Source organism: Solanum lycopersicum, chromosome 7 (genome assembly GCF_036512215.1).
Source record: "Solanum lycopersicum chromosome 7, SLM_r2.1".
In the NCBI taxonomy this organism is placed as follows: domain Eukaryota; kingdom Viridiplantae; phylum Streptophyta; class Magnoliopsida; order Solanales; family Solanaceae; genus Solanum; species Solanum lycopersicum.
In genome coordinates, this window is record NC_090806.1 from 6,961,255 (window position 1) to 6,978,118 (window position 16,864).

Sequence of the window (16,864 nt, forward strand, 5' to 3'; positions counted from 1 at the left end):
TATTATAGAGTCCTAAACCTTTTCCTACAAGAAAAGGATTAGTCAATTCAAAATCTTTTCCTAAAAGAAAAACCTATTTATGGTAAGAAATTTAGGACAAATAAAACCTAACAAATCTCCCCCTTGGCCTGAATTTCTGACAAAATAAATTGTCCACCTTCTTCACTTAATCTTCAACAACTTGCTTCTCCTCTTCAGAATCTCCTTTGCAAAATTTATGTCTCAACACAGAAAACCTCTCTGAAACAATTTCTCCAACAAAATCTTCATTACTGTCAAAAAGGTTGCGACTACAACTACACCCGTCAAGATGAACACCTCTTTCTAACCTGGTTCAATCATCGATTATCGAACCACTGAACCTGACTCCGTCATTGAATCTGGCTCTGATACCACTTGTTAGGACCTAAAATAAGCAGGTGTATACGCGGAAGCTAGCAAAGCAAACCTTGAAAGACCACGATTATGAAGACAACGAGAAATATACCAAAAGACACAAAGATTTAACGTGGTTCGGTCAATCGACTTACGTCCACAAAGGAGATGAGCAATCCACTATAAATATGAGAGTACAAAATACAGAGGGAAACAACCTCAACCAATTCACTCGGAATACATGGGAGGTTCACACAAGTGATAACGTATCAAGCTTGTCACCCGCAATTTCCCCCCCTAACCAAAACTCTCAAAGCCCTGAAGACTACATTGTGAATGTTGATTAAGTTAAAAAGGAACATGCCTCTATTATAGAGTCCTAAACCTTTTCCTACAAGAAAAGGATTAGTCAATCCAAAACCTTTTCCTAAAAGGAAAACCTATTTATGGTAAGAAATTTAGGACAAATAAAACCTAACATTTGTTACATATCAAGACTTTTTTTTAGTCATCAAAACTACAACTCTTTGTCATCCATCAAAACTACAAACTTCATGATTTCTCATTCCCTAGAAAAGTTTTATTCAAATTAGTTAATAATTGATCGTTAAGTTGTGGTATCGTAAACATACATGCACATCCATATATGTGTCTATTTCAAGTATTAACTTACTGATTTTAGGTGTACCTATGAAATTGATATTATTGGAAGTGGCTTGACAACAATATTTATTAGTGATCCTTTAATTTGTTCCAATGCAAATGGTTGTCGATTATATTTATGTATCTTCCCAGCAAACCTGCATCTATTGTTGAAAGACAAGCACTATATTGGTCAAGTTTGATTGGAATAAGTTCTGTTCTCTCATTTTATATATTTTATATGTCCAACACTTGTTCAATTTAAAGTTGAAGATATCTCAGATAATGGGGAACAATACCTTTTTCTGCTGCTTGATTAATTTGCTATCCAAGCCCTAGCTGAACAAGACACAAATATCATCTGCACCTTTTAGTCGTCGTGAACCTCTATGCAGAAAATCAGGTAATTGCGCTGCATAACCTAATCTAATAAGCTCTTGAGAAAGGGGTGATCTGGATAGACTTCTCATGTGTTGCTTGCCTTTCTTGTGATCATTAAGACAGTATGATGGATCTGAGATTCCATTTGAAAATACGTCTGATTTCATCTCTTTTGTCAAAACATTAGTAGATATGGAGGTCATTTCATTTAATTTGGCAGACTCAGTAGATTCAACTAAGTTGAAATTAAAATGTTAGGAAAATCATTCTTCTTTAAATAAACTAAGATGAAAAGTAATTTTTTTCTTTTTTAAACGGAATATTATTAATACATCATAGGATGTTAGCAACGGAAAAATGACTTATGAGGAATGTAAACCTCTTCAGTCCTAATTAATTTCGCAAGTTTATCTTTTGAATTAAAAAAATGGGGTAGACTTTCTAGCCATAGTGGATACCCAGCCTGTGAAAGAAGAAAATCTAGAAATGATTTGGAAATCCCAGGATCATATGGTGATTGTCAATCCTGGCCCGTCAAGCTTATAAGCAATAAAGTCGTCTCCTTTTGACTCCATCAAATCCAAAGTATGTTGTTTGTTTAGGGAAGATAGTCAAAAACTCGTGGAAATCCTCCCCAATAGCTCTAGAAAACCTCAGAGGAGATAGTCTCAAGAAGAATGCCAACGAGTTCTTGACTACTTGACCCTGAGGGGTTGTTTACTTTGGGTTTGGTGGGGCTGACTTCACTGCTTATTAGCTTGACGGTCATCCAAACATTGATAGTCTACCCTATATAAAGGCATAATACATATATTGGATCTTAAACTTGGTTCAAATTTTAACTTTGACCTCCAACTTTCATAATGCACAAACAATCACTTTAACTATCCAACTTTTAAGTAAATAAATACATGCGTCCTACATGGCATAATACACGTATGACATCACGTAAGACAAAAATGGCATGTAGGAAACGTGTGTTTATTTGTTCAACTTTATATAAGTTTAAGTGTCACTTGTGCACACCCAAAGTTAAAGGGCAAATTGTGATTCGAAACCAAGTTAAAGGATACAATTATGTATTATGCTTTATATAAATGTGTGTCCCTACTGACAAAACTGTTCGCCCTTTGAAGTATAGCTTGAACAGCCTGAAGTCTCTTTTCCTAGGAAGTTCTTTTATGGCAATTGAACAATTGTTTGTAGAAATGATCATATTAGCCTTTTAAGTTGCAAGTTTTTGGTGTTTTAGTTTCACTTGAAGAATAAAACAAAGACTAGTGAGTTGTGATCAACTTATGCAAGTGAATATTGACAGGAGCTCAAAGGATTGTACATTGAATTTCAAATTATTTTTCTTCTTGTTTTTTAATTTCAAGATCGTGAGAAATTTTTCGTCTATTTTTTTAATTTCAAGATCGTGAGAATGATATCGCATATTTCGAATGTTTTGCCTTTTATTATATTTCTTCTTATTTTTATATGAATCAGCATATCATATCATATCACACTATATTATAAGTGGAAAGAATTTTAGGCAAAAGTTAGATTACTATTTAAGTTTGCCCCTTCACTAAATCATAATCTAATTAATTAAATATTAGTAAATAAATTTCTAATTTATTATGTAGTCTTAATTACTCTAATTTATTATATAGTCTTAATTTCTAATCTTTTCCCTATAAATGTTCTCTTCCTTGTTTTATTCATAGGACCAACATTTCCATCTAAACGATTGAATAGGAAAATGAAATGAAATATAGCTCTATTGGAGTCCCATTTTTTTAAAAAGTCAGCATTATGAAATTGTTTTTGTAAATGTATAATAATAATTTAAAAATATTGCGTTAGTTTTATTTGTTATATTATCTATATAGATTCAGATTCCAAAAAAATTAAAGATAAGTTTTTACCCAATTAATTTCTTTAATGGAATCCACTACAATCTATGGCTTCAATGTCTTTATATTTGTTCGTTAAAGCATATAGTCAACAAATCTAATAATGAAATTCACAAGTATTTTCTTCTTATAGTGACATATATTTTAAAATATATATATATCTATTGTTCTTCATGCATCATATAACAATTTTATTTATCTATAATTATTATAAAGATGGAAGTGGTTTTGCTAATTTATAAAACTATTCTTCAGAACCCTTACCAAGGAAGATTTTAATCCATATATTTTGAGAAATACCTATTTTTTTTTATTTTTTTTAAAAAGTGATTTTTCTTATAAAAGTAGAAAAAATAGGTTTCGTAAGTACACGCTCGAGTTGGGAACCAAATAAGCCACAAAAATATAAAAGTAACCAAAACAAGTCACTATTTTAGTAACTAACTAAAATAAGTTTAGTGGAAAAAAAGTTTCACTATATCCAATTTTCTAAACGTTTTCCGTTAGTGTCATAACGTTTATTTTTAATATATAACGGAAATTTTTCTTCCACTTTATCAAGTGGAACTTTTTATTCCACTTTATAAAAAGTTTACATTTTCACCTTCACTTTCACCTTCTCTCCCTTTCCTTTTCATGGCTCCCAAAAAAAAAATTCACTTTAAAGATGGTCCTTATCCGACAATATAAGGAGACCCCACACTAAACAAATCAAAATTTTGGAGTAGCACAAACCGGCAATATACAACTCATATTTGTTGCTTAAGGTGCAAAAATAGGTAGGATTGCAACCTTCTACTTGTAGGGAAATTTTATCTTTTTTAGAATATGGTTTTGGTTTGATTTACTTTCAACCTTAGACTTAAATTAGTTTTGGTAGGAAGGCATCTAAATCCATTGATAAAAAACTTAGGTTTATACATCCTATAAAAGTTTTAATAGTAACACTATTTCAAAATCATATGAAAATAAAGTAAAATAAATTAAGAGGCAGAATAGCGTAAAATATAAGACAAAATAAAAGTATCTATGTCATAAAGTACACAAAAAATTATCTTTTTGTCTAGCTTTAAGTTGAAACATTTTCTGATTATTTTTTTTCTAAAACAATATCAACAAATCTTCCATAATTTTCTCATGTGGTGGATGTTATTGTTTGACTATTTGTGCACCAATATGTGTCTTGACTATCAACATACAATTGAATACTGTTCAGGATTGAAGTGTTTCAAAGCTTCCATGAACCTCGGCAACTAGGCAAAAGAACCCTCCCAAGCACCATAAACTTTTTCAAAAACTCGCTTGCAATCAAGATAGACTTTTCTTTTACTTACTGAAATGTCATATGCTTTAAGAACAGTTTTTTGACAGTCTTTGATGGGAAACCTGAAATTAATAATAATATTAATTGTCAAATAAAAAATGAATATTTCCTTATTAATAAAAATCATCTAGGGATAAAATAGTACCTTGGCGTTCTTTCTATATCAACATGGAGGATCATCTCAACATCCAAGTTGAAATGCCCTTCGAGACACGTACCCATATCACATGTATGTTCTTTAATGTATCTTCCAACTTTCTTCATGTTAGTATGTTTATCAATAAAAGAAGTCAACCTAATCGACATCCTTGTTCTACACGTCTGCAAACAAGCCATCATGATCTCTTTGTCGATTTAATAACAAATCACTCCCTTGCTATCTTCAAATATAGAAGTTTAACTGCTCTGTGCAACTACTTCTTTGAATTGAATAACATGTCTTTTTCAATATAAATAGCATCATTCATGAAATCTTCATGTTCATGCCACGTATATTGTGATGTATACTCATCATGTGTATCACCAAAGATATCTGGACTATCCGGAATGATCAAGATAAGGAATTTCATGATTATGAAACAGTCTTATGGACATTAGTCTTGGCGATCGATTGGGAGTCAAAAAATCATCATCACTAGATGAGTGATGATGCCTCAAATGGAATATTATCTTCTGATTCCTCAGCATTAGGCAAATCATCACTATCACTAGCTAGAGGTGAGCCGTAATTAGGAAGGTCACGATCATCGATATTCACAGGATCAATGGGCTCATCTTGTGTAGTATTTTCCCTATGTATGTAAAAAGTATATAAATATTTGGCTCATGCAATTAACTTACTCAAATAAAAAAAACAAATGTTAGACATAGCGATAATTATCTGCATCAAAAGTAGGCGAGACATGAAAATTTGAGGATGTCCCAACATTTTCCGTCATTTCAAAGTGTGATGACAAACCAAAATAATTATTTAGTCCATAACTTGGAGCAATATACCTATCTTGCTAAGGTAAACCGCTACAAAATATGTAATAATAAGAATAATAAATAATATAAATTAATATATAATTGACAAGATCAACAAACAATAATCGAAATATAATAATTGAGCATTACCAATCACTTTCATTGATAGTTTCGTTTAAATAAAAATCATATCCGCCGGTAAGAATAATTTGATAATGTGTCCTTTTAAGAAAATCAGTAGATGAAGTTATCGAAAATCCATCAATACTATTACGATTTTTTAATTAGGGATGAACATCAACTGATAAAGGAGAACGTTGTTGACTAATCTTAGGCTCCTTCTTAACATTAGATTCAAGTATGGTTAACTTGATTTGATCTATATAGTCATTTGGAACCCTCAAAAAGTCGGTCAACGATTCGTTATTATAGATAATCTACTCTCCAAAATTTACTTGTCCTTGTGATAAAAATGAAGTAGGGTATATTCCGACTATAATTAAATTATAATCCGTACTGTTTATACCCATTCTTTTATAAATTGATGAAATAAATTTATGATATCGGACATTAATTGGATATTTAGCATTGTGTTTGGGAGGACAATTATAATAAACGGTATTTCCATCATTTATAATTTCGTCATCCCAATAAAATGAAACTTTAACTTCAGGTGTAGAAGACATTTTTTTAGATCAAAATGAACAAATATAGAAAACTTTATGTTGTAGGTGCTATCAACTAAATATAAACATCCTTAAATAGAGATTAAAAGATTTTTCAGAATAAAAAAAATAAAAATACATAATGAAATATTTTTTTCCGTTTTAATGACATATAAAAATCAATATAATTTATGTGACAACATTGAAAAAACTTCTCCAAGACGTGAAAAATATTCTTCTTATAAAGTGTAATAAAAAGTTTCGTTATATATAAAAAATAAACTTTATGACACTAACGAAAAACGTTTAGATTATAGGATATAGTGAAACTTTTTCTTCCACTTAGCTTATTTTAGTTACTTACTAAAATAGTAACTTGTTTTGGTTACTTTATTTTTGTGGCTTTTTTTGGTTCCCAACTCTACACGCTCAAAGTTTGTTGTCTTCTCCTTACTTGTCCACCTTTTTACCCAAAATCCCCACTCCTTATCTCATAGTGTTTTGGTATGCATAAATACTTTTTGTGATATTAGTTTATTGCATATTTATTAGATATTATAAGAGTGATAGAACACCCTTTACGGATAAAAATACACAAATCTCATAACAAATGCATACATTTATATTCAAACTAATATCAATTGAAAGTTTCTTTAAATATATATTTATATGATAACATATTTTAGTGTTAACAGTTGAATCAATTTCTAATAAGGTATTTTCAATTAAGAGTAATACTGATCGATTTCTTGTCTTTCGAAAAAAAAACAGAAGAGAAGGGAATTAATGCTTTCTAATTTAAAAAGAGTGAATATTCAGTTTTATGAATTTGATTTTATTTTACATTATGACAAAAAATGTGTGATCATTTGGTAATGGCCATAGCTATTTCTCAAAGTTGTTCAACATTGAAATAAAATTATTACAATAATAATTTTAATATAACTTGCTAAAATATTCAAGATAGTAATTGAAAATGGTTTCATTAAAACTAATACGATTTCTTACATAATTTTCAGTACAATTAACCTCTAAAAAATTGAAAAATTTAAGTCATTATCTATTGAATTAATACAACTTTAATTAGAAAATAAATTTATTTATAAAATTTTTATTTTTAGTATTAAATTAATTGAAAAAAGAAAAATATTGAAAAATTCATGCGGAGTAAAGCCGGTTGAAATGGCAAAGATCGCTGTGTGGACGGAGTAGGGTACGTTAAACATTTATGCGGGTTAAGCTCAATCCAGCCTACACCTCCCCATCGCAAATAACATTTGCAATCATTTTTCATCGCAAATATAAACTTTTTTTTAACCAAAATTTGATATCCATATAGTATGTAAGTTTTTCAAGAAAGGGATGTTGCTTGACACTCCTCGGAGAAAGGTAGCTCTACCCGTGCGAAATACGATAAACAACACATAATAAGAACTATAAGGGTACGACTAGTAGTACGACATGCACTAATTAATAATAAGCCTATACATTCACAAAGAAAGATAACATTATACTCCTATTAATATTCTAACCTAATACGCGACACTTCTTCCTATCTATGTTCTCGCTAATATTGACTTCAAGTTGACTCTATTTTTTTTCCAAGGTAGAATTAGGATTTCTAAATTATATTTAATTAGAGAAAAAAAGCTAGAATAATGAGTTATCAATAAGTTATTTATATGTATAGTTTTTTTAAAAAAATAAATATAATACATAATTTCAGTCAAAGCTAATGATATTGTAAACTAGTAAGAAAATGAAGAACTACATATGTTACATACATGTCCAAATTATAAATAACATATTCATGGGACGATAAATAAAAGAAGAAAAAAGCGTTAAATCTACTTAGATATAGGATAAGATGGATGTGACTCAATGACTAAATCGTACTATAGTCAAATTAAATTGAGATAATATGCCGTCACTGGTTTGAACACATGGTATGGAGAAGTCTCAATAAGTTCGATTTGACATTTCAAGAGATGCATATACACAATCCAATCTCCATTTCCTTTATGGATTGGCATTGGCATCACATATCCCGCTTTTCCGGCCCACGGAAAATGGTAAGACCAGAACACTGGTTCACCCCATCCAAAATTTAACTTTTTCGCAGGGAAATGTTGCCTCGATGACACTATCACCGCGGGTCCATCACCATTCATCGCATATATTTTTGCCATGGATGGTTCAGGACGAGGAGCCTCAACCCAATCTATCAATCCAAGAAAATGCTCTTGTGTTTTCGCGATATCAAGAATTTCATGGATTACTTTTGCCACCCAATTTAACGATTTTTCTTTTACCTCCTCAACTTTTTTTCTCTCCAAATGGGATGGAGAGAACATTACCAAAGTACCCTTTTAGCGACTTATCCACATTATTTATGATCAATCGAGTCCGACCATCCACCACAATACCAAACCTAAAATTGTTGAAACCCCAAGTTTCTTTATTAATTCCACATGCAATAGTTTTCCACAGGAAAGCGCTGAATGATTCAAGTTTAGACCTCTGGGACGTGCCTTTTTGGTTATCATGACAATTGGCTAGTGATTGAAGGTACTCAATTTTGTCACCCGTGACATAGTAAATTCTACTAATGAATTGATCAGTAGGGTAAAAGATTTCGGATTTCATGGGAGGTAGGGTTGAGAGTAGTACATATAAGTCATCGATCGAGTCATCATAGTAACCAGGATGTCGAGGAAAAAGGGATGATCGTCGAAACGATGGGAGCTGAGAAAGTGGCTTGGATTGAGCTAATTCAGACCATGACACAAGAAACAAGTTGGCTGAGTATGCATCAGCAACTCTATGATCAAATGTGCAACCCACAATTGTTCCTCCACAATTGAGTTGTGTAACCTGCATCAAATAAAATTGGGTATAATTTCAAGGAATTAAATAAATAAACAAAAGGACAAAGTTAGGTTGTGGGGTTGTCTATTTTTATATTGCTCTAGCAGAAGAGTTATACCTCCTTAATCTTAATAGACGTGTCATATATACTTCTATTTTAATCTGTTTAGAAAATATACCCTTTTTTATATATTTATAATCACAAATTTGAAAAACTTAATTTGTTTTTTTAAAACTTTGTGATTATTTTCTCAACAATCAAGACAGAGAATTTTTGTTGAAAACATGATTAGTTAAGTAAACAAACGACGGAACATATAAATAAGTCCTTTAATTTGGCTTTGTTTCACATTTAAGTACCTTCCATCTTTGGGTGTATACAAGTAGATACTTTAACTTGTGTAAAATTGAGCAAGTACACACGTGAGTTCTATGTGACATAATATGCACATGACACCATGTAGGACGTAAAATTGTAATGTACTATGCCAAATAGAACACGTGTCTATTTGTTTAGCTTTATACAAGTTTAAGTGTCTACTTATGCATACCCAAATTAAAGGACATATTTATGTATTGTGCTAATAAATATGTTTAATATATACTCCTTCCACACATTTTTATTTGTCCACTAGTTTAAACCAAAAATCACTTTTGTCACTTTTAACATATAAAAAAAAACCTTATTTTCTTCCTATTTTACTCTAAACATCAAATCATATCTCAGACCGATGACTAAACACCAATTAATATGGATTAATGTTGATTATTGTTTATTAGGGTATACAAAGTCCAAACTTGACAAGTGAAATTAACCGGGGGCGTAACAGCTTAGCTTATGTTATTCGATGAAGAAGATAGTCACACACTTTAAGTGCTATTAAGTAGACAGAAGTATTATACGAATTCGAATCACAGAACACTATTATAATTTTTTTGCGTGTTTGCCTCTTGAAGAGAATCAAAACCCTTATACGAAGTGGTAAGTGTTTGCATCTTGAAGAGAGTCAAAACCCTTATATGAAGTGGTAAGTTCATAATTTGGACGTTTATGGATGTAAGATTTTAGTGGTTTGAAGTAACTATATTTTAAATTAATAATTTATACATTAAACCCATTTTTTCGTGGCAAATACAAGATTTAAATCAAATTAGACAGTTACTTAGTTTTGTCAAATTCATAACCCGAATCGTACATCCACCTTTACGCTTGTCAAGGGAGTTCTAAAATCACATTGGTCACACACCTCAACGATTAATAGATATTTTCAAACCATGTTTCAGAAAAGTCTTGGATATATCATAAATAATTATCCTCTTCAGCACCTCACACCAATAGAGTTAAGGTCTTCTTATTACACCTTATTCTTTTCATATAAGATTAAATTGATTACTGAATATATTGTTATTGTTGTATTTATATGTTGAGATATTCACTAAGTCACATGCATGGAATAAATAGGGAGAAATTGTTTTACACAAAATTATTAATACCTGAATAGCAAGAACACCATGCTTCTTTTTCGGAACAAATTTTCCCTCAATGCTTTCATCAGGATTATAAAAATTTACCTCTTTAAGCTCAACATCACCAAAAGCTTCAATAAAAGAAACACCACCATTATTGCAAATTAAAGAAGCTTCGGTTCTCCAGCTGAATTTTCAACTTTATCTCCAGAAAATGCATAGTAAGAAACTAATGTTTCAGCCAAAGATGATTTGAGTATTTTTACGATTGAGTTAAATTCTAAATTCATATTAATTTCTCCGAAACAATAATGGGATTTAGATAGCAGAACATAACTCCGACCTCCAATGGAGGTAAGAGCAAATCAAGATTGGATAATGGTAGCCAATGTTGTTGCATTGGCAACACTGCTGCCACTACTTCACTCTTGTTCACTTTCACATTGAAGTTTTTCTTTGAATTCATCTCTTTGTTGGGTTTGGAGAGGGGGAGGGGGAGAAAATAAGAAGTGTAAAAGGTTATCGATATATTAGAGTGATGGATTGATGGATGAGATAGTTGTATTTATAGAATGAAAGATTTTTTATATTATAAAATAAAGTTTTTAGATGATTATAAGTATTTAATCATAAAAAAAATAATTAAAGTTTGTAGTACGAATTTTAAATAGAAAATATTTTTTAGAGGCAATCGATAGGAGAGAGGTAATAAAAAGAGAATACTATATTACTCAAAATGAAAAATAGGAATCTCACCAAATGAGTTACTTAGCTTCTCAATATTGTATCGAATATATTATATATCTATTGTAGTTTTATTTTGATTGTATCAAATTAATATATGTTGATAGTATAAATATTTATTTTTAACTAACTAATATAGTTAAGTGTGATGATTATCATTCATAAAAAGTGTGACAACATGACAAATTAAGTAGATAAATGTATTATAGTTATAAGTTTAAGTATACTGATAATAAATATGAATAACAAACAACATATCTAAATATATAACAATATTTCAAAATAATAAATAATAAACAAGTCTAAATATTTCTTTAGTTAAAAAAATTAATTCATATCTAAAAGGTTCAATGTTGGTTGGTTATAATATAATTAGGATTGGTGAGAACTGTTATTCTTATAGTAATCTGTATTTATAAGGTTAATAAACAGAAACAAAAATAAGAAGAAGCAGAAAATATATAGAATACAAGAAGTAATCCGAGTCCACAGAAATTATTGTGTGTCCTTAAGAAATTTAATCCCCTCAATGTACCAAAGGTTATGGATTAATTTCTCCCAAGATAAAACAGATTAAACCTGTTAAAGAAATCCGACCCGTTTTATCCAGAAAATTGTGTCTTTTGGAAAAAATAACAACTTTTCAGAAAATTGTGTCGGCTAGGAAAATAATAACTTTTTGGAAAGTAACGACTTTTTGGAAAGTAATGATTTTTCGGAAAGAGTAACAACTTTTCAAAATATTACCGTTACTCGCAAATTTATAAGAGATAATATTAACAGGATTTATTTGATTTAATAAAAACTGATTAAATAAATTTTGTCCAAAAAATTTATCAATCAATCACATCATTTGCCAAATCCGAAGCCGAGCGAGAGACGACGACGACGGCGCGAGGGGGCATCTTGTTCTTAGCTCTTTAAGAAGTAATGGAAGTGTTTTCTTATATAAGGACAACAATTTTCCCTTTCTTTTGCCGATATGGGAGAAATGACTTTTCATTTGCACTTTGCAAATTACTTTTCATTTCCCTCCAAAGTAATTCCCTCACTTTTCATATTCTCTCATTTCTTTTCCCATTCACACTTGCTAAACCCAACAATCCCCCACATGAATGGGGAAGACTATTATTAAAACATATGCATGAAAAAACTTGTGTGTCTTGTAGGTAAAGGTTAATCGCATCTAGATAAGTAGGTTTCCCTTTAAACTTTCCGTAGTGAACATATATCGGATATACTCGGTCAATCGGTAGATTTGATATCTTTGAACCGTTGAGCTTTGGTGTATACCTAGACAACATATGTCACACAATCAACCCTTGAACTGTTCTTAGTTCTCATTGTTTTGTTCGTTTCAGCCATGAACACATCTTGGATAGTAAGTGCTTAAAGAACTGGCCTTACCGGATTCTCCTTGAACCGGCTTACACTTCACACTTACATAGGTGATTTCTAAATTTGTTATCCCATAAATACACCATTTGATATTCCCTGTATCAAACTTAGAAACCATTATAAAGTCCTTATGTATTTATTCTGGTTACTAAACATTGTCTCATCATGAGAATGGACCATAAAATAATAATAATTTTTTTTTCTTGACAATGTTGAACCGTCATCAATGACTTTGTTTTATCTCCTTTAACCTAGATCTTGGGATCTTCAGTCTTCTAGGTAGAGTTACCGCCACGGTGACTTGTTCTCGGCCATAGTCTCATTCTCGTCGATGATTTCTCAACTCCCTCTCTATTTAGGACTTTTGTAAGTGGATTCGACACATTATCTTTTGACTTCACATAGTCAATTGTGATAATTCCACTAGAGAGTAGTTGTCTCACAGAGTTATGTCTTCTTCTTCTGTGATGAGACTTGCCGTTATACATAATGCTTCCAGCCCTTCCTATTGCAGCTTGACTATCACAAAGTATGCATATAGGGGCCATTGGTTTGGGCCAAAATGGAATATCTTCTAAGAAACTCCGGAACCATTCAGCTTCTTCACCTGCCTTGTCTAAAACAATGAATTTAAACTCCATTGTAGAGCGACCTATACATGTTTGTTTGAATGATTTCCAAGATATTGCTCCTCCACCAACAGTAAAAACGTATCCACTTGTGAATTTTGTTTCAGTTGACCCAGTAATCCAATTTGCATCACTTGTGAATTTGTTGTAATGTAAAGCATAGTTTTGAATGTCATCCAAGTATTCCAAAACTCTTTTCATTGCCAACCAATGATTTTGATTAGGATTACTTGTGTATCGACTCAGTTTATTGATAGCGGAAGCTATGTCTGGTTGTGTACAATTCATGACATACATTAAGCTTCCCAATACGCTAGCATAGTCCAATTGAGACTGACTTTCACCTTTATTCTTTGCAAGATGAAGGTATACATCAATTAGAGTCTTTACCCTTTTAAAATTCAAAAATTTTAATTTTTCAAGTATCTTTTGAATATAATGAGTTTGAGACAATGCTAGACCGTTAGGAGTTTTAAGAATTTTTAATTCCTAATATCACATCAGCAACTCCTAAATCTTTCATATCAAATTTACTAGCGAGCATACGATTTGTAGCTTTTATATTAGCAATGTCTTTGCTCATTATAAGCATGTCTAAAATAACTTCCTAATTTGGAGTATCTTTAATGTAAACACATTTATCACATTCATTGATCTTAAATCCATTTGACAAAATGGTTTGATCAAACTTTGCATGCCATTGTTTTGGTGCTTGTTTTAGTCCATAAAGTGACTTAATAAGTTTGCACACTTTCTTTTCTTTACCAGGAACTAAAAAACCCTCAGGCTGTTTTATGTAAATTTCCTCTTATAGCTCTCCATTTAAGAAGACTGCTTTCACATTCATTTGATGAATTTCAAGACCGTATACTGCAGCTAGTGCAATAAACATCCGTATTGATGTAATCCTAGTTACTGGCGAGTATGTGTCAAAATAATCAAGACCTTCTTTTTGTCTAAAACCTTTGACATCAAGTCTTGCTTTATATTTGTCAATAGTTCCATCATCTTTCATCTTCTTTTTAAAGATCCATTTTGAACCCAAGGGTTTGTTCCCGTAGGAAGATCAACCAACTCCCAAGTATGATTGCTTAAGATTGATTCAATTTCACTATTAACAGCCTCCTTCCAAGAGATTGAGTCGCTAGACAACATTGCTTCCTTGAATGTTTGAGGCTCACTTTCGAGAAGAAATGTTACAAAATCTGATCCAAATATAGTGGATGTCTTTTGACGTTTACTGCGTCTTGGACTTTCTTCATTTTGTTCATTCTCTTTTGGTTCTTCTCTGGGTTGTTTAGATCCCCCACTAGATGACTCAAGTCTAGTTTTATACGGATAGATATGTTCAAAAAATTTAGCACTATATGATTCCATTACTGTATTATCATGAATATCCGGATGTTCGAACTTATGAACCAAAAATTGACATGTCTTACTATTTGTGGCATATGCAATGAATACACAATCCACAGTCTTAGGTCCTATTATTACCCTCTTAGGTATAGGAACTTGGACTTTGGCTAGACACCTCCACACTTTGAAATATTTCAAATTGGGTTTTCTACCTTTCCATTTCTCATATGGAATTACATTTGTCTTTGAGTGAGGCATTGCGTTAAGTATTTGATTTGCTGTAAGGATAGCTTCCCCCCACAAGTTCTGTGGTAAACCTGAACTTATAAGTAATGCATTCATCATTTCTTTTAAAGTTTGATTTTTCCTTTTTGCAATTCCATTAGACTGAGGAGTGTAGAGAGCAGTAGTTTGATGGATTATTCCATTTTCTAAACATATTTCTACAAATAGAGATTCATATTCTCCACCTCTATCACTTCTGATCATTTTGATCTTTTTATCTAACTGATTTTCAACTTCAGTTTTATATTGCCTAAATGCATCTATTGCTTCATCCTTGCTAGTTAGCAAATATACTTAACAATATCTAGTGCAATTGTCAATAAAAATTATGAAATACTTTTTCCCACCACGTGATGGTGTTGACTTCATGTCACAAATATCAGTGTGAATCAATTCTGAAGGATTTGAATTCCTTTCAACAGATTTATAAGAATGCTTAGCATACTTAGATTCAACACAAATTTGACATTTTGATTTATTGCACTCAAATTTTGGCAAAATATTTAAGTTAATCAATTTTCTCAAGGTTTTGTTATTAACGTGTCCCAAACGTTCATGCCATAAATATTTAGACTCAAGCAAGTAAGAAGAAGCAAAATCTTTATTCATATCAACTGCAATTACATTGAGTTTGAAAAGGTCATCACTAAGGTAGCCTTTTCCTACAGACATATCATTTTTGCTTACTACTACTTTATCAGAAACAAATGCGCATTTAAATCCATTCTTGATCAGAACTGGAATTGAAACTAAATTCTTTCTCAATTCTGGAACATATGAGACCCTATTCAAAGTCACCACCCTGCTTGATGTCATCTTTAATAGGACTTTGCCAGTTCCTTCCACTTTTGCAACAGCGGAGTTTGCCATAAAAAAATTTTCATCTGTAAGCGCTGGAGTATATGATGAAAATAATTTTTTGTTGGCACAAACATGGCATGAGGCACTAGAATCTATTCACCATTCTCTTGGATTTCCAACGAAGTTACATTCTGAAAGCATTGCACAGAGATCGTCCATTTCTCCTTTGGATTCAGCCAAATTTGCTTGATCCTTCTTTTTCTTATTCTTCTTTGGACCCCGGCATTCATTAGCCCTATGACCATGTTTACCACAGTTAAAACAGTTTCCATTGAATTTCTTCTTAAAAGTATTGCTTTTTGGACCAGATGCTTTCTTTCTTTTTTTAATTTTGTGGGATCTTCTTCAACAAAATTTACTCCAGATATTGCTGAATTATCACGTGACCTCTTTTTTGCATCCTTATTATCCTCTTCGATTCTCAACCTTACTATGAGATCTTCAATAGTCATCTCCTTGCGTTTGTGTTTCAAGTAACTTTTGAAGTCCTTCCATAATGGAGGTAACTTTTCAATAATTGAAGCCACTTGAAAAGCACCATTCACAATCAATCCTACATTAAATAAATTTATTAAGGGAAAACTTAATATTTCTAACATAGGCATTAAATAAATTTATACATTCAGCACAGATCATGGATTATGACCTGCAATTCTTGAACTTGGGTGACGACAGTCTTATTGTCTATCATCTTATAGTCCAAAAATTTTACCACAATGAATTTCTTCATTCCGGCATCTTCTGTTTTGTACTTCTTTTCTAAAGCATCCAAGAGTTCTTTGAGGTTTTGGCATTGTTGTTCATCTTGCAGACCACTCAAAATATAATTTTTACACAAAAAATCTGAGTGTGTCCATGCTTCTGTTACCAAGAATCGTTCATCAGCCGGAGTTTCATCTGATAAACAGGAACATTCTCATTAATGAACTTCTGCAGACTCAACGTAGTGAGATAGAAGAACATCTTTTGCTGCCATCTCTCAAAGTCGACTCCAGAAAACTC

The 16,864-nt window shown here is 31.6% G+C and overlaps 1 pseudogene; it reads right to left on the reverse strand.

The window, feature by feature from the left end:
- Nucleotides 1-8,078: 8,078 nt before the first annotated feature.
- Nucleotides 8,079-11,098, reverse strand: LOC101255284 (coniferyl alcohol acyltransferase-like; annotated as a pseudogene).
- Nucleotides 11,099-16,864: the final 5,766 nt, after the last annotated feature.